This window comes from Mesoplodon bidens (assembly GCF_964165515.1).
Source record: "Mesoplodon bidens genome assembly, contig: HAP1_SCAFFOLD_58, whole genome shotgun sequence".
NCBI lineage: Eukaryota > Metazoa > Chordata > Mammalia > Artiodactyla > Ziphiidae > Mesoplodon > Mesoplodon bidens.
Window position 1 is genome coordinate 2,494,905 of NW_027671866.1, and position 18,876 is coordinate 2,513,780.

The following is an 18,876-nucleotide window of genomic DNA, read 5'->3' on the forward strand; positions in this document are numbered from 1 at the left end:
CATGGAGCATTGTGATGAGAAAGGCATGGAGCATTGTGATTACAAGGTTTATGGAGCATTGCGATGACAAATTTGTGGACCGTTGTGATGAAATGCGCGTGGCACATTGTGATGACAAGTGTCATGGAGCATTGTGATGAAAAGATCATGGAGCATTGTGGTTACAAAGGTCACAGAGCCTTGTGATGACACGGGCATGGACCACTGTGATGACAAATGTCATGAAGCATTGTGATGACTGGAGTCACGGAGCATTGTGATGACAGGGGTCATGGAGCATTGTCATAACAAGGGCATGGAGCATTGTGATGACAATGGCATGGAGCATTGGTCTAAAATGTTTCATGGATTATTGTGATGACAGTTGGAATGGCGCATTGTGATGACAAGGGCATGGAGCATTGTGATGACCAGGTCATGCAGTATTGTGAAGACAGGTGTCAGGGAGCATTGTGATGACATATGTAATGGCCCATTGTGATGACAATGGCAAGGAGCATTGTGATGCCAAGTGTCATGGAGGATTCTGATGACAAAGTTAATGGAGCATTGTGATGACAATGGCTTGGAGTATTGTGATGACAAGGGTCAGGGAGCATTGTGCTGAAAAGTGCATGGAGAATTGTGATGACAAGGGTCATGGAGCATTCTGATGACAAGCTTGTGGAGGTTTTTAATGACAAAGGCATGGAGCATTGTGATGAAAATGGCATGGGGCATTGTGATGAAAAATACATGGAGCCTTTTCGTGACAGCGTACAAGCAGCATTCTGACGACAAGTGTCAGGGAGCATTGTGATGGCAAGTGTATTGAGAATTGTGATGACAAAGTTCATGGAGCATTGTGATGAAAAGCGCATGGAGTATTGTGATGACAGACATCATGGAGCGTTGTGAGGACAAGTGTTATGGAACATTGTGATCACAAGGATTTGGAGAATTGTGATGACAGAGGTCATCAATCATTTTGATTTCAAAGAGCATGGAGCATTGTGATGACAAGGGCATGAAGCAATGTGATCCCAAGGTTCATGGAGGATTGTGATGACAATGGTAATGGTGTATTATGATGACAAGCGCATAGAGGATTGTAATGACAAGGTCATGTAGCATTTTGCTGTCAAAGGCATGGAGCATTGTGATGACGTGTCATTGGGCACTGTGATGACAAGCGTCACGGAGCATTGTGTATACAGGGTTCATGGAGCATTGGGATGACAAGGGCATGGATCATTGTGATGACAAGGGTCATGGAGCATTGGGCTGAAAATGTTCATGGAGTATTGTGATAACAGGGGTCATGGAGCATTGTGATGACAGAGGTCATGGAGAATTTTGATTTCATTGTGCTGACCATAGCCGGAAGCATCATGATGATGGGCATGATGCATTGTGATGACAGGGTTCATGGAGCATTGAGATGAAAAGTGGCATGGAGCATTGTGATTACAGGGGTCTTGGAGCATTGTGATGAAAAGGGCATGGATCATTGTGATGAAAAAGGCATGGATCCTTGTCATGACAGGGTTCAAGGAGCATAAAGACAACAAGTGTCAGGGAGGATTTTAATGACAAGTGTATTGAGCATTGTGATGACAAAGTTCATGGAGCATTGTGATGAGAAGACCATGGATAATTGTGATGACGAGCATCATGGGGCATTGTGATGACAAGTGTTATGGAATATTGTGATCACAAGGGTTTGGAGCATTGTTATGCCAGAGGTCATGGAGCATTTTGATTTCACTGAGATGACAATAGCCTGAAGCATTATGATGATGGGCATGGTGCATTGTGATGACAGGGTTCATGGAGCATTGAGATGAAAAGGGGCATGGAGCATTGTGATTACAGGGGTCTTGGGGCATTCTGATGAGAAGGGCATGGAGACATGTGATGACAAGGCCATGGAACATCATGATCGCAGGGGTCATGGAGTATTGTTATGAAAGGTGTAATGAAGCATTGTGATGAGAAGGGCATTGAGCATAGGTCTGAAATGTTTCATGGATTATTGTGATGAGAGTGGGCATGGAGCATTTTTATGACAAGGGCACAGAACACTGTGATACATGGGTCATGGCTGATTGTAATGACAAGGGCATGGAGCAATGTGATGAGAGGTGTCATGGAGCACTATGATGACTAGAGTCACGGAGCACATGGTGAATACAGGGGTCATGGAGCATTGGGATGACAAGGTCATTTATCATTTTGATGACAAGGGTCATGGAGCATTGGGCTGAAAATGTTCATGGAGTATTGTGATGACAGAGGTCATGGAGAATTTTGATTTCATTGCGCTGACAATAGCCGGAAGCATTATGATGATGTGCATGCTGCATTGTGATGACAGGGTTCATGAAGCATTGAGATGAAAAGCGGCATGGAGCATTGTGATTACAGGGGTCTTGGAGCATTGTGATAACAAAGGCATTTTGAGGAGAAGGGTCATGGAGCATTGTGATGACAATGGCTTGCAGCATTGTGATGACAAGGGTCAGGGAGCATTTTGCTGACAAGTGCATGGAGAATTGTGATGATAAGGGTCATGGAGCATTCGGCTGACAAGCTTGTGGAGTATTTTGATGACAATGGCATGGGGCATTGTGATGAAAATGGCATGGGACATTTTGATTAAAAAAGCATGTAGCCCTTACGTGACAAGGTTCAAGGAGCATTCTGACGACAAGTGTCAGGGAGCATTGTGATGACAAGTGTATTGTGAATTGTGATGACAAAGGTCATGGAGCATTGTGACGAAAAGGGCATGGAGTACTGTGATGACAGGCATCATGGAGCTTTGTAATGACAAGTGTTATGGAACATTGTGATCACAAGGGTTTGGAGAATTGTGATGACAGAGGTCATCAATCATTTTGATTTCAAGGAGCATGGAGCACTGTGATGACAAGGGCATGAAGCAATGTGATCCCAAGGTTCATGGAGGATTGTGATGACAATGGTAATGGCGTATTGTGATGACAGGCGCATAGAGCAATGTAATGACAAGGTCATGTAGCACTTTTCTGACAAATGCATGGAGCATTTTGAGGACAGGTGTCATGGAGCACTGTGATGACAAGTGTCATGGAACATTGTGAATACAAGGGTCATGGAGCATTGTGATGACAAGGGCATGGATCATTGTGATGACAAGGGTCATGGAGCATTGGGCTGAAAATGTTCATGGAGTATTGTGATGACAGGTGTCATGGAGCATTGAGATGAAAAGGGGCATGGATCATTGTGATTACAGGGTTCCTGGAGCATTGTGATGACAAAGGAATGGAGCATTTTGATGAGAAGTCCATGGAACATACTGATGACATGTGTCATGGAGCTTTGTGATGACAAGGGCATGGAGCATTGTGATGACATGTGTCATGGAGCAATGTGCAGACAAGCGCATGGAGAATTGTGATGACAAGGGTCATGGAGCATTGTGCTGAGAATGGCATAGAGCATTGTGATGACAAGCGTCAAAGAGCATTGTGATGAAAAGTTCATGGAGCATTGTGGTTAAAAAGGTCACAGAGGCTGTTGATGTCGAGGGAATGGAACATTGTGATGACAAAGGTCATGAAGCATTGGGATGACTGGAGTCACGGAGCATTGTGATGACAGGGTTCATGGAGCATTGTGATGACAAGGGCATGGAGCATTGGTCTAATAAGTTTCATGGGTTATTGCGATGACAGTTGGAATGGTGCATTGTGGTGACAAGGGCATGGAGCATTGTGATGACCAGGTCATGCAGTATTGTGAAGACAGGTGTCAGGGAGCATTGTGATGACATATGTAATGGCCCATTGTGATGACAATGGCATGGAGCACTGTGATGCCAAGTGTCATGGAGGATTCTGATGACAAAGGTAATGGAGCATTGTGATGACAATGGCTTGGAGCATTGTGATGACAAGGGTCAGGGATCATTGTGCTGACAAGTGCATGGAGAATTGTGATGACAAGGGTCATGGAGCATTCTGATGACAAGCTGGTGGAGTATTTTGATGACAATGGCATGGAGAGTTGTAATGAAAATGGCATGGGGCATTGTGATGAAAAAGGCATGGAGCCTTTTTGTGACAGGGTTCAAGGAGCATTCTGATGACAAGTGTCAGGGAGCATTGTGATGACAAGTGTATTGAGAATTGTGATGCCAAAGGTCATGGAGCATTGTGATGGAAAGGGCATGGAGTGTTGTGATGACCCGCATCATGGAGCGTTGTGATGACAAGTGTTATGGAACATTGTGATCACAAGGTTTTGGAGCATTGTGATGACAGATGTCATGCATCATTTTGATTTCAAGGAGCATGGAGCATTGTGATGACAAGGGCATGAAGCAATGTGACTCCAAATCTCATGGAGGATTGTGATGACATGGTAATGGAGTATTGTGATGACAAGCGCATAGAGCACTGTAACGACATGGTCATGTAGCATTTTGCTGATAAAGGCATGGAGCATTGTGATGACAGGTGTCATGGAGCACTGTGATGAGAATCGACACAGAGCATTGTGAATACAGGGTTCATGGAGCATTGGGATGAGTAGGGAATGGAGCATTGTGATGACAAGTGTCCCGGATCATTGTGTTGTCAGGTGTCCTGGAGTGTTGTGATGACAGTGGGAATGGAGAATTGTGATTATATTGGTCATGGAGCATTATGATGAGAAGGTCATGGAACATTCTGATGACATGTGTCATGGAGCTTTGTGATGACAAGAGCATGGAGCATTGTGATGACATGCGTCATGGAGCTTTGTGATGACAAGGTCATGGAGCATTTTGATGACAAGGGAGTTGTGCATTGTGATGAGAAGGGCAGGGAGCATTGTGATGACGGTGTCATGGAGCAATTTGATGAAAATGGTCATGGAACATTTTGATGACAGGGGTTATGGAACATTGTGGTGTCAGGGGTCATGGAGCATTTTGATGAAAATTGTCATGGAGCATTTTAATGACAGGGGATATGGAACATTGTGATGTCAGGGGTCATCGAACATTGTGATGATAAGTGATTGTAGCATTGTGATGACAGGAGTCATGGAACATTGTGATGACAGGGGTGAGGGCGTATTGTGACGAATAGTGATGTAACATTGTGATATCAGTGGTGAGAGAGCATTTTGATGAGAAGCGCCTGGAGCATTGTGATGACAAGATTTATGGAGCACTGTGATGACAAGATTGTGGAGCACTGTGATGACAAGCGCATGGTGAATTGTGATGACATGTGTCATGGAGCATTGTGCTGACAAGCGCATGGAGCACTGTGATGACAAGGGTCATGGAGCATTGTGCTGAGAAAGGCATAGAGCATTGTGATGAAAAGAGTCAAAGAGCATTGTGATAAAAATTTCATGGAGCATTGTGATTAAAAAAGTCACAGAGACTGTTAATGATGAGGGCATGGACCATTGTGATGACAAATGTCATGAAGCATTGTGATGACTGGAGTCACGGAGCATTGTTATGACAGGGGTAATGGAGCATTGTGATGAGAAGGGCATGGAGCATTGTGATTACAAGCTTTATGGAGCATTGCGATGACAAATTTGTGGACCGTTGTGATGAAAAGCACGTGGCACATTTTGATGACAAGGGTCATGGAGCATTTTTCTTACAAAGGCATGGAACATTGTGATGAGAAGGGTCACGGAACATTGTGATGAAAAGTTCATGGAGCATTTTGGTTACAAATGTCACAGAGCCTTGTGATGACGCGGGAATGGACCATTGTGATGACAAATGTTATGAAGCACTGTGATGACTGGAGTCACGGAGCATTGTGATGACATGTGTCATGGAGCACTGTGATGACAAGTGTCACGGAGCATTGTGAATACAGGGGGCATGGATCATTGTGATGACTAGGTTCATGGAGCATTGGGCTGAAAATGTTCATGGAGAATTGTGATGACAGAGGTCATGGAGCATTGTGATGACTAGGGAATGGAGCATTGTGATGACAAGAGTCCCGGATCATTGTGTTGTCAGGTGTCCTGGAGTGTTGTGATGACAGTGGGAATGGAGCATTGTGATGATATTGGTCATGGAGAATTGTGATGAGAAGGTCATGGAGCATTGGGCTGAAAATGTTCATGGTGTATTGTGATGACAGGGTTCATGGAGCATTTTGATGACAAGGAAATGGAGCATTGTGGTGACAAGGTCCTGGAGCATTGTGATGAGAAAACCATGGAGACGTGTGATGGCAAGTCTCATGGAGCATTCTGATGAAAAGGGGCATGGTGCATTGTGATTACAGGGGTCTTGGAGCATTGTGAGTACAAGGGCATGGAGCATTGTGATGAGAAGACCATGGAGCATTCTGATGACATGCGTCATGGAGCTTTGCGATGACAAGGGCATGGAGCATTCTGATTACAGTGGTCTTGGAGCATTGTGATGAAAAGGGCATGGATCATTGTGATGAAAAAGGCATGGAGCCTGGTCATAACAGGGTTCAAGGAGCATACTGACGACAAGAGTCAGGGAGCATTATGATGACAACTGTATTGAGCATTGTGATGACAAAGGTCATGGAGCATTGTGATGAGAAAACCATGGAGCCTTGTGATGACAAGTCTCATGGAGCATACTGATGAAAAGGGGCCTGGACCATTGTGATTACAGGGGTCTTGGAACATTGTGATGACAAGGGAATGGAGCATTGTGAGGAGAAGGCCAACTACCATTCTAATGACATGCGTCATTGAGCTCTGTGATGAAAAGGGCATGGAACATTGTGATTACAGGGGTCTTGGAGCATTGTGATGAAAAGGGCATGGATCACTGTGATGAAAAAGGCATGGAGCCTTGTCATGATAGGGTTCAAGGAGCATACAGACAACAAGTGTCATGGAGCATTTTAATGACAAGTGTATTGAGCATTGTGATGACAAAAGTCATGGAGCATTGTGATGAGAAGACCATGGATAATTGTGATGACGAGCGTCATGGGGCATTGTGATGACAAGTGTTAAGGAATATTGTGATCACAAGGGTTTGTAGCATTGTTATGACAGTGGTCATGGAGCATATTGATTTCATTGTGATGACAATAGCATGAAGCATTATGATGATGTGCATGGTACATTGTGAAGAAAGGTTTCATGGATCATTGAGATGAAAAGGGGCATGGAGTATTGTGATTTCAGGGGTCTTGGAGCATTGTGATGAGAAGGGTCATTGAGCCTTGTGATGACAAGGCCATGGAACATCGTGATGGCAGGGGTCATTGAGCATTGTTATGACAGGGGTAATGGAGCATTGTGATGGCAAGGGCATGGAGCATTGTGATGACAAGGCCATGGAGCATTCTGATGTCATGTGTCATGGAGCTTTGTGATGACAAGCACATGGAGCAATGTGATGACAATGATATGGAGCATTGTGATGCCAAGGGTCATGGATCTATGTGATGACAAAGGTCATGGAGCATTTTGATGAGAAGTGTGTTGTGCAGTGTGATGAGAAGGGCAGGGAGCATTGTGATGGTAGGGTCATGGAGCAATTTGATGAAAAGGGTCATGAATAATTTTGATGACATGGGTTATGGAACATTCTGATGTCAGGGGTCATGGGGCATTTTGATGAAAAGGGTCATGGAGCATTTTGATGACACGGGTTATGGAACATTGTGATGTCAGGGGTCATCGAACATTTTGATGATAAGTGCATGTAGCATTGTGATGACAGGAGTCATGGAACATTATGATGACAGGGGTGAGGGAGTTCTGTGACGAATAGTGATGTAACATTGTGATATCAGTGGTGAGAGAGCATTTTGATGAGAAGTGCATGGTGCATTGTGATGACATGTGTCATGGAGCATTGTGCTGACAAGCGCATGGAGCATTGTGATGACAAGGTTCATGGAGCATTGTGCTTAGAAAGACATAGAACATTGTGATGACAAGGGTCAAAGAGATTGTGATGAAAAGCTCAAAGAGCATTGTGGTTAAAAATTCACAGAGACTGTTGATGACGAGGGCATGGACCATTGTGGTGACAAAGGTCATGAAGCATTGTGATGACTGGAGTCACGGAGCATTGTGATGACAGGGGTCATGGAGCATTGTGATAACAAGGGCATGGAGCACTGTGATGACAAGGGCATGGAGCATTGGGCTGAAAATGTTCATGGAGTATTGCGATGACAGGGGTCATGGAGCATTGTGATGACAAAGGTCATGGAGAATTTTGATTTCATTGTGCTGACAATAGCCGGAAGCATTATGATGATGGGAATGATGTACTGTGATGACAGGGTTCATGGATCATTGAGATGAAAAGGGGCATGGAGCATTGTGATTACAGTGGTCTTGGAGCACTGTGATGACAAGGACATGGAGCATTTTGAAGAGAAGGCCACGGAACATTCTGATGACATGTGTCATGGAGCTTTGTGATGACAGGGGTCTTGGAGCATTGTGATGACAAGTGTCATGGAACCTTGTGATGAAAAGGCCGTGGAACATTGTGATGGGAGGGGTCATGGAGCATTGTTATGACAGGTGTAATGGAGCACTGTGATGAGAAGGGCATGGAGCATTGTGATTACAAGGTTTATGGAGCATTGCGATGACAAATTTGTGGACCGTTGTGATGAAAATCGCGTGGCACATTGTGATGACAAGGGTCATGGAGTATTTTTCTCACAAAGGCATGGAGCATTGTGATGATAAGGGACACGGAGCATTGTGATGATAAGGGTCACGGAGCATTGTGGTTTCAAAGGTCACAGAGCCTTGTGATGATGTGGGCATGGACCATTGTGCTGAGAAATGTTGTGAAGCATTGTGATGACTGGAGTCACGGAGCAGTGTGAGGACAGGCGTCATGGAGCTTTGTGATGACAAGGGCATGGAGCATTGTGATGACAGGGACATGGAGCATTTGTCTGACAAGTTTCATAGATTACTGTGATGACAGTGGACATGGTGCATTGTGATGACAAGGGCATGGAGCATTGTGATGAGAAGGTCATGGAGTTTTGTGAAGACAGGTGTCAAGGAGCATTGTGATGACATATGTCATGGTCCATTGCGATGACAATGGTAGGGAGCATTGTGATGCCAAATGTAATGGAGGATTGTAATGACAAATATAATGGAGCATTGTGATGACTAGGGCTTGGAGCATTATGATGACAAGGGCCATTGAGCATTTTCATAACAAGGTCGTGACGCATTGTGAAGACAAGTTCCTGGAGCATTGTGATGAGAAAACCATGGAGCCTTCTGATGACAAGTCTCATGGAGCATACTGATGAAAAGGGGCATGGACCATTGTGATTACAGGGGTCTTGGATCATTGTGATGACTAGGGCATGGAGCATTGTGAGGAGAAGGCCAAGGAGCATTCTAATGACATGCGTCATTGAGCTTTGTGATGACAAGGGCATGGAGCATTGTGATTACAGGGGTCTTGGAGCATTGTGATGAAAAGGGCATGGATCATTGTGATGAAAAAGGCATGGATCCTTGTCATGACAGGGTTCAAGGAGCATAAAGACAACAAGTGTCAGGGAGGATTTTAATGACAAGTGTATTGAGCATTGTGATGACAAAGCTCATGGAGCATTGTGATGAGAAGACCATGGATAATTGTGATGACGAGCATCATGGGGCATTGTGATGACAAGTGTTATGGAATATTGTGATCACAAGGGTTTGGAGCATTGTTATGCCAGAGGTCATGGAGCATTTTGATTTCACTGAGATGACAATAGCCTGAAGCATTATGATGATGGGCATGGTGCATTGTGATGACAGGGTTCATGGAGCATTGAGATGAAAAGGGGCATGGAGCATTGTGATTACAGGGGTCTTGGGGCATTCTGATGAGAAGGGCATGGAGACTTGTGATGACAAGGCCATGGAACATCATGATCGCAGGGGTCATGGAGTATTGTTATGAAAGGGGTAATGAAGCATTGTGATGAGAAGGGCATTGAGCATAGGTCTGAAATGTTTCATGGATTATTGTGATGAGAGTGGGCATGCAGCATTTTTATGACAAGGGCACAGAACACTGTGATACATGGGTCATGGCTGATTGTAATGACAAGGGCATGGAGCAATGTGATGAGAGGTGTCATGGAGCACTATGATGACTAGAGTCACGGAGCACATGGTGAATACAGGGGTCATGGAGCATTGGGATGACAAGGTCATTTATCATTTTGATGACAAGGGTCATGGAGCATTGGGCTGAAAATGTTCATGGAGTATTGTGATGACAGAGGTCATGGAGAATTTTGATTTCATTGCGCTGACAATAGCCGGAAGCATTATGATGACGTTCATGCTGCATTGTGATGACAGGGTTCATGAAGCATTGAGATGAAAAGCGGCATGGAGCATTGTGATTACAGGGGTCTTGGAGAATTGTGATAACAAAGGCATGGAGCATTTTGAGGAGAAGGCTCATGGAACATTGGGCTGAAAATGTTCATGGATTATTGTAATGATGGGGTCATGGAGCATTGTGATGACTAGGGAATGGAGCATTGTGATGACAAGAGTCCCGGATCATTGTGTTGTCAGGTGTCATGGAGTGTTGTGATGACAGTGGTCATGGAGCATTGTGATGATATTGGTCATGGAGCATTGTGATGAGAAGGTCATGGAGCATTGGGCTGAAAATATTCATGGAACACTGTGATGACAAGGGAATGGAGCATGATGATGACACGGTCCTGGAGCATTGTGATGAGATGACCATGGAGACTTGTGATGACAAGTCTCATGGAGCATTCTGATGAAAAGGGGCATGGAGCATTGTGATTACAGGGGTCTTGGAGCATTGTGATGACAAGGGCATGGAGTATTGTGAGGAGAAGGCCATGGAGCATTCTGATGACATGCTTCATGGACCTATGTGATGACAAGGGCATGGAGCATTGTGATTACAGGGGTCTTGGAACATTGTGATGACAAGTGTCATGGAGCCTTGTGATGACAAGGCGATGGAACATTGTGATGGCAGTGGTATTGGAGCATTGTTATGACAGGGGTAATGGAGCATTGTGATGAGAAGGGTATGGAGCATTGTGATAACAATGTTTGTGGAGCATTGTGATGACAAATTTGTGGACCGTTGTGATGAAAATTGTGTAGCACATTGTGATGACAAGGGTCATGGAGCATTTTTCTTACAAAGCCATGGAGCATTGTGATGACAAGGGTCATGGAGCATTGTGATGAAAAGTTCATGGAGCATTGTGGTTCCAAAGGTCACAGAGCCCTGTGATGATGCCGGCATGGACAGTTGTGATGACAAACGTTATGAAGCATTGTGATGACTGGAGTCACGGAGCATTTTGATGACAGGGCTCATAGAACATTGTGAATAAAAGGGTGATGCAGCATTGGGATAACAAGGGCATGGATCATTGTGATGACAAGGGTCATGGAGCATTGGGCTGAAAATGTTCATGGAGTATTGTAATGATGGGGGTCATGGAGCATTGTGCTGACTAGGGAATGGAGCATTGTGATGACAAGAGTCCCGGATCATTGTGTTATCAGGTGTCATGGAGTGTTGTGATGACAGTGGTCATGGAGCATTGTGATGATATTGGTCATGGAGCATTGTGATGAGAAGGTCATGGAGCATTGGGCTGAAAATGTTCATGGAGTATTGTGATGACAGAGGTCATGGAGCACTGTGATGACTAGGGAATGGAGCATTGTGATGACTAGAGTCCCGGATCATTGTGTTGTCAGGTGTCATGGAGTGTTGTGATGACAGTGGTCATGGAGCATTGTGATGATATTGGTCATGGAGCATTGTGATGAGAAGGTCATGGAGCATTGGGCTAAAAATGTTCATGGTGTATTGTGATGACAGTGTTCATGGAGCATTGTGATGACAAGGGAATGGAGCATAGTGGTGACAAGGTCCTGGAGCATTGTGATGAGAAGACCATGGAGAGTTGTGATGACAATTCTCATGGAGCATTCTGATGAAAAGGGGCATAGTGCATTGTGATTACAGAGGTCTTGGAGCATTGTGAGGTCAAGGGCATGGAGCATTGTGATGAGAAGGCCATGGAGCATTCTGATGACATGCGTCATGGAGCTTTGCGATGACAAGGACATGGAGCATTCTGATAACAGGGGTCTTGGAGCTTTGTGATGAAAAGGGCATGGATCATTGTGATGAAAAAGGCATGGAGCCTGGTCATAACAGGGTTCAAGGAGGATACTGACAACAAGTGTCAGGGAGCATTGTGATGACAAGTGTATTGAGCATTGTGATGACAAAGGTCATGGAGCATTGTGATGAGAAGACCATGGATAATTGTGATGATGAGCGTCATGGGGTGTTGTGATGATAAGTGTTATGGAACATTGTGATCTTAAGGGTTTGGTGTATTATGATGACAGAGGTCATGGAGAATTTTGATTTCATTGTGCTGACCATAGCCGGAAGCATCATGATGATGGGCATGATGCATTGTGATGACAGGGTTCATGGAGCATTGAGATGAAAAGTGGCATGGAGCATTGTGATTACAGGGGTCTTGGAGCATTGTGATGAAAAGGGCATGGATCATTGTGATGAAAAAGGCATGGATCCTTGTCATGACAGGGTTCAAGGAGCATAAAGACAACAAGTGTCAGGGAGGATTTTAATGACAAGTGTATTGAGCATTGTGATGACAAAGTTCATGGAGCATTGTGATGAGAAGACCATGGATAATTGTGATGACGAGCATCATGGGGCATTGTGATGACAAGTGTTATGGAATATTGTGATCACAAGGGTTTGGAGCATTGTTATGCCAGAGGTCATGGAGCATTTTGATTTCACTGAGATGACAATAGCCTGAAGCATTATGATGATGGGCATGGTGCATTGTGATGACAGGGTTCATGGAGCATTGAGATGAAAAGGGGCATGGAGCATTGTGATTACAGGGGTCTTGGGGCATTCTGATGAGAAGGGCATGGAGACTTGTGATGACAAGGCCATGGAACATCATGATCGCAGGGGTCATGGAGTATTGTTATGAAAGGGGTAATGAAGCATTGTGATGAGAAGGGCATTGAGCATAGGTCTGAAATGTTTCATGGATTATTGTGATGAGAGTGGGCATGCAGCATTTTTATGACAAGGGCACAGAACACTGTGATACATGGGTCATGGCTGATTGTAATGACAAGGGCATGGAGCAATGTGATGAGAGGTGTCATGGAGCACTATGATGACTAGAGTCACGGAGCACATGGTGAATACAGGGGTCATGGAGCATTGGGATGACAAGGTCATTTATCATTTTGATGACAAGGGTCATGGAGCATTGGGCTGAAAATGTTCATGGAGTATTGTGATGACAGAGGTCATGGAGAATTTTGATTTCATTGCGCTGACAATAGCCGGAAGCATTATGATGATGTGCATGCTGCATTGTGATGACAGGGTTCATGAAGCATTGAGATGAAAAGCGGCATGGAGCATTGTGATTACAGGGGTCTTGGAGCATTGTGATAACAAAGGCATTTAGAGGAGAAGGGTCATGGAGCATTGTGATGACAATGGCTTGCAGCATTGTGATGACAAGGGTCAGGGAGCATTGTGCTGACAAGTGCATGGGGAATTGTGATGACAAGGGTCATGGAGCATTCGGATGACAAGCTTGTGGAGTATTTTGATGACAATGGCATGGGGCATTGTGATGAAAATGGCATGGGACATTTTGATTAAAAAAGCATGTAGCCCTTACGTGACAAGGTTCAAGGAGCATTCTGACGACAAGTGTCAGGGAGCATTGTGATGACAAGTGTATTGTGAATTGTGATGACAAAGGTCATGGAGCATTGTGACGAAAAGGGCATGGAGTACTGTGATGACAGGCATCATGGAGCTTTGTAATGACAAGTGTTATGGAACATTGTGATCACAAGGGTTTGGAGAATTGTGATGACAGAGGTCATCAATCATTTTGATTTCAAGGAGCATGGAGCACTGTGATGACAAGGGCATGAAGCAATGTGATCCCAAGGTTCATGGAGGATTGTGATGACAATGGTAATGGCGTATTGTGATGACAGGCGCATAGAGCAATGTAATGACAAGGTCATGTAGCACTTTGCTGACAAATGCATGGAGCATTTTGAGGACAGGTGTCATGGAGCACTGTGATGACAAGTGTCATGGAGCATTGTGTATACATGGTTCATGGAGCATTGGGATGACAAGGGCATGGATCATTGTGATGACAATGGTCATGGAGCATTGGGCTGAAAATGTTCATGGAGTATTGTGATAACAGGGGTCATGGAGCATTGTGATGACAGAGGTCATGGAGAATTTTGATTTCATTGTGCTGACCATAGCCGGAAGCATCATGATGATGGGCATGATGCATTGTGATGACAGGGTTCATGGAGCATTGAGATGAAAAGTGGCATGGAGCATTGTGATTACAGGGGTCTTGGAGCATTGTGATGAAAAGGGCATGGATCATTGTGATGAAAAAGGCATGGATCCTTGTCATGACAGGGTTCAAGGAGCATAAAGACAACAAGTGTCAGGGAGGATTTTAATGACAAGTGTATTGAGCATTGTGATGACAAAGTTCATGGAGCATTGTGATGAGAAGACCATGGATAATTGTGATGACGAGCATCATGGGGCATTGTGATGACAAGTGTTATGGAATATTGTGATCACAAGGGTTTGGAGCATTGTTATGCCAGAGGTCATGGAGCATTTTGATTTCACTGAGATGACAATAGCCTGAAGCATTATGATGATGGGCATGGTGCATTGTGATGACAGGGTTCATGGAGCATTGAGATGAAAAGGGGCATGGAGCATTGTGATTACAGGGGTCTTGGGGCATTCTGATGAGAAGGGCATGGAGACTTGTGATGACAAGGCCATGGAACATCATGATCGCAGGGGTCATGGAGTATTGTTATGAAAGGGGTAATGAAGCATTGTGATGAGAAGGGCATTGAGCATAGTTCTGAAATGTTTCATGGATTATTGTGATGAGAGTGGGCATGGAGCATTTTTATGACAAGGGCACAGAACACTGTGATACATGGGTCATGGCTGATTGTAATGACAAGGGCATGGAGCAATGTGATGAGAGGTGTCATGGAGCACTATGATGACTAGAGTCACGGAGCACATGGTGAATACAGGGGTCATGGAGCATTGGGATGACAAGGTCATTTATCATTTTGATGACAAGGGTCATGGAGCATTGGGCTGAAAATGTTCATGGAGTATTGTGATGACAGAGGTCATGGAGAATTTTGATTTCATTGCGCTGACAATAGCCGGAAGCATTATGATGATGTGCATGCTGCATTGTGATGACAGGGTTCATGAAGCATTGAGATGAAAAGCGGCATGGAGCATTGTGATTACAGGGGTCTTGGAGCATTGTGATAACAAAGGCATTTTGAGGAGAAGGGTCATGGAGCATTGTGATGACAATGGCTTGCAGCATTGTGATGACAAGGGTCAGGGAGCATTGTGCTGACAAGTGCATGGAGAATTGTGATGACAAGGGTCATGGAGCATTCGGATGACAAGCTTGTGGAGTATTTTGATGACAATGGCATGGGGCATTGTGATGAAAATGGCATGGGACATTTTGATTAAAAAAGCATGTAGCCCTTACGTGACAAGGTTCAAGGAGCATTCTGACGACAAGTGTCAGGGAGCATTGTGATGACAAGTGTATTGTGAATTGTGATGACAAAGGTCATGGAGCATTGTGACGAAAAGGGCATGGAGTACTGTGATGACAGGCATCATGGAGCTTTGTAATGACAAGTGTTATGGAACATTGTGATCACAAGGGTTTGGAGAATTGTGATGACAGAGGTCATCAATCATTTTGATTTCAAGGAGCATGGAGCACTGTGATGACAAGGGCATGAAGCAATGTGATCCCAAGGTTCATGGAGGATTGTGATGACAATGGTAATGGCGTATTGTGATGACAGGCGCATAGAGCAATGTAATGAAAAGGTCATGTAGCACTTTGCTGACAAATGCATGGAGCATTTTGAGGACAGGTGTCATGGAGCACTGTGATGACAAGTGTCATGGAGCATTGTGTATACATGGTTCATGGAGCATTGGGATGACAAGGGCATGGATCATTGTGATGACAAGGGTCATGGAGCATTGGGCTGAAAATGTTCATGGAGTACTGTGATGACAGGTGTCATGCAGCATTGAGATGAAAAGGGGCATGGATCATTGTGATTACAGGGTTCCTGGAGCATTGTGATGACAAAGGAATGGAGCATTTTGATGAGAAGTCCATGGAACATACTGATGACATGTGTCATGGAGCTTTGTGATGACAAGGGCATGGAGCATTGTGATGACATGTGTCATGGAGCAATGTGCAGACAAGCGCATGGAGAATTGTGATGACAAGGGTCATGGAGCATTGTGCTGAGAATGGCATAGAGCATTGTGATGACAAGCGTCAAAGAGCATTGTGATGAAAAGTTCATGGAGCATTGTGGTTAAAAAGGTCACAGAGGCTGTTGATGACAAGGGAATGGACCATTGTGATGACAAAGGTCATGAAGCATTGGGATGACTGGAGTCACGGAGCATTGTGATGACAGGGGTCATGGAGCATTGTGATGACAAGGGCATGGAGCATTGGTCTAATAAGTTTCATGGGTTATTGCGATGACAGTTGGAATGGTGCATTGTGGTGACAAGGGCATGGAGCATTGTGATGACCAGGTCATGCAGTATTGTGAAGACAGGTGTCAGGGAGCATTGTGATGACATATGTAATGGCCCATTGTGATGACAATGGCATGGAGGATTGTGATGCCAAGTGTCATGGAGGATTCTGATGACAAAGGTAATGGAGCATTGTGATGACAATGGCTTGGAGCATTGTGATGACAAGGGTCAGGGATCATTGTGCTGACAAGTGCATGGAGAATTGTGATGACAAGGGTCATGGAGCATTCTGATGACAAGCTGGTGGAGTATTTTGATGACCACGGCATGGAGAGTTGTAGTGAAAATGGCATGGGGCATTGTGATGAAAAAGGCATGGAGCCTTTTTGTGACAGGGTTCAAGGAGCATTCTGATGACAAGTGTCAGGGAGCATTGTGATGACAAGTGTATTGAGAATTGTGATGCCAAAGGTCATGGAGCATTGTGATGGAAAGGGCATGGATTATTGTGATGACCCGCATCATGGAGCGTTGTGATGACAAGTGTTATGGAACATTGTGATCACAAGGTTTTGGAGCATTGTGATGACAGAGGTCATGGATCATTTTGATTTCAAGGAGCATGGAACATTGTGATGACAAGGGCATGAAGCAATGTGACTGCAAATCTCATGGAGGATTGTGATGACATGGTAATGGAGTATTGTGATGACAAGCGCATAGAGCACTGTAACGACATGGTCATGTAGCATTTTGCTGATAAAGGCATGGAGCATTGTGATGACAGGTGTCATGGAGCACTGTGATGACAATCGACACAGAGCATTGTGAATACAGGGTTCATGGAGCATTGGGTTGACTAGGGAATGGAGCATTGTGATGACAAGTGTCCCGGATCATTGTGTTGTCAGGTGTCCTGGAGTGTTGTGATGACAGTGGGAATGGAGAATTGTGATTATATTGGTCATGGAGCATTATGATGAGAAGGTCATGGAACATTCTGATGACATGTGTCATGGAGCTTTGTGATGACAAGAGCATGGAGCATTGTGATGACATGCGTCATGGAGCTTTGTGATGACAAGGTCATGGAGCATTTTGATGACAAGGGAGTTGTGCATTGTGATGAGAAGGGCAGGGAGCATTGTGATGACGGTGTCATGGAGCAATTTGATGAAAATGGTCATGGAACATTTTGATGACAGGGGTTATGGAACATTGTGGTGTCAGGGGTCATGGAGCATTTTGATGAAAATTGTCATGGAGCATTTTAATGACAGGGGATATGGAACATTGTGATGTCAGGGGTCATCGAACATTGTGATGATAAGTGATTGTAGCATTGTGATGACAGGAGTCATGGAACATTGTGATGACAGGGGTGAGGGCGTATTGTGACGAATAGTGATGTAACATTGTGATATCAGTGGTGAGAGAGCATTTTGATGAGAAGCGCCTGGAGCATTGTGATGACAAGATTTATGGAGCACTGTGATGACAAGATTGTGGAGCACTGTGATGACAAGCGCATGGTGAATTGTGATGACATGTGTCATGGAGCATTGTGCTGACAAGCGCATGGAGCACTGTGATGACAAGGGTCATGGAGCATTGTGCTGAGAAAGGCATAGAGCACTGTGATGAAAAGAGTCAAAGAGCATTGTGATAAAAATTTCATGGAGCATTGTGATTAAAAAAGTCACAGAGACTGTTAATGATGAGGGCATGGACCATTGTGATGACAAATGTCATGAAGCATTGTGATGACTGGAGTCACGGAGCATTGTTATGACAGGGGTAATGGAGCATTGTGATGAGAAGGGCATGGAGCATTGTGATTACAAGCTTTATGGAGCATTGCGATGACAAATTTGTGGACCGTTGTGATGAAAAGCGCGTGGCACATTTTGATGACAAGGGTCATGGAGCATTTTTCTTACAAAGGCATGGAACATTGTGATGAGAAGGGTCACGGAACATTGTGATGAAAAGTTCATGGAGCATTTTGGTTACAAATGTCACAGAGCCTTGTGATGACGCGGGAATGGACCATTGTGATGACAAATGTTATGAAGCACTGTGATGACTGGAGTCACGGAGCATTGTGATGACATGTGTCATGGAGCACTGTGATGACAAGTGTCACGGAGCATTGTGAATACAGGGGGCATGGA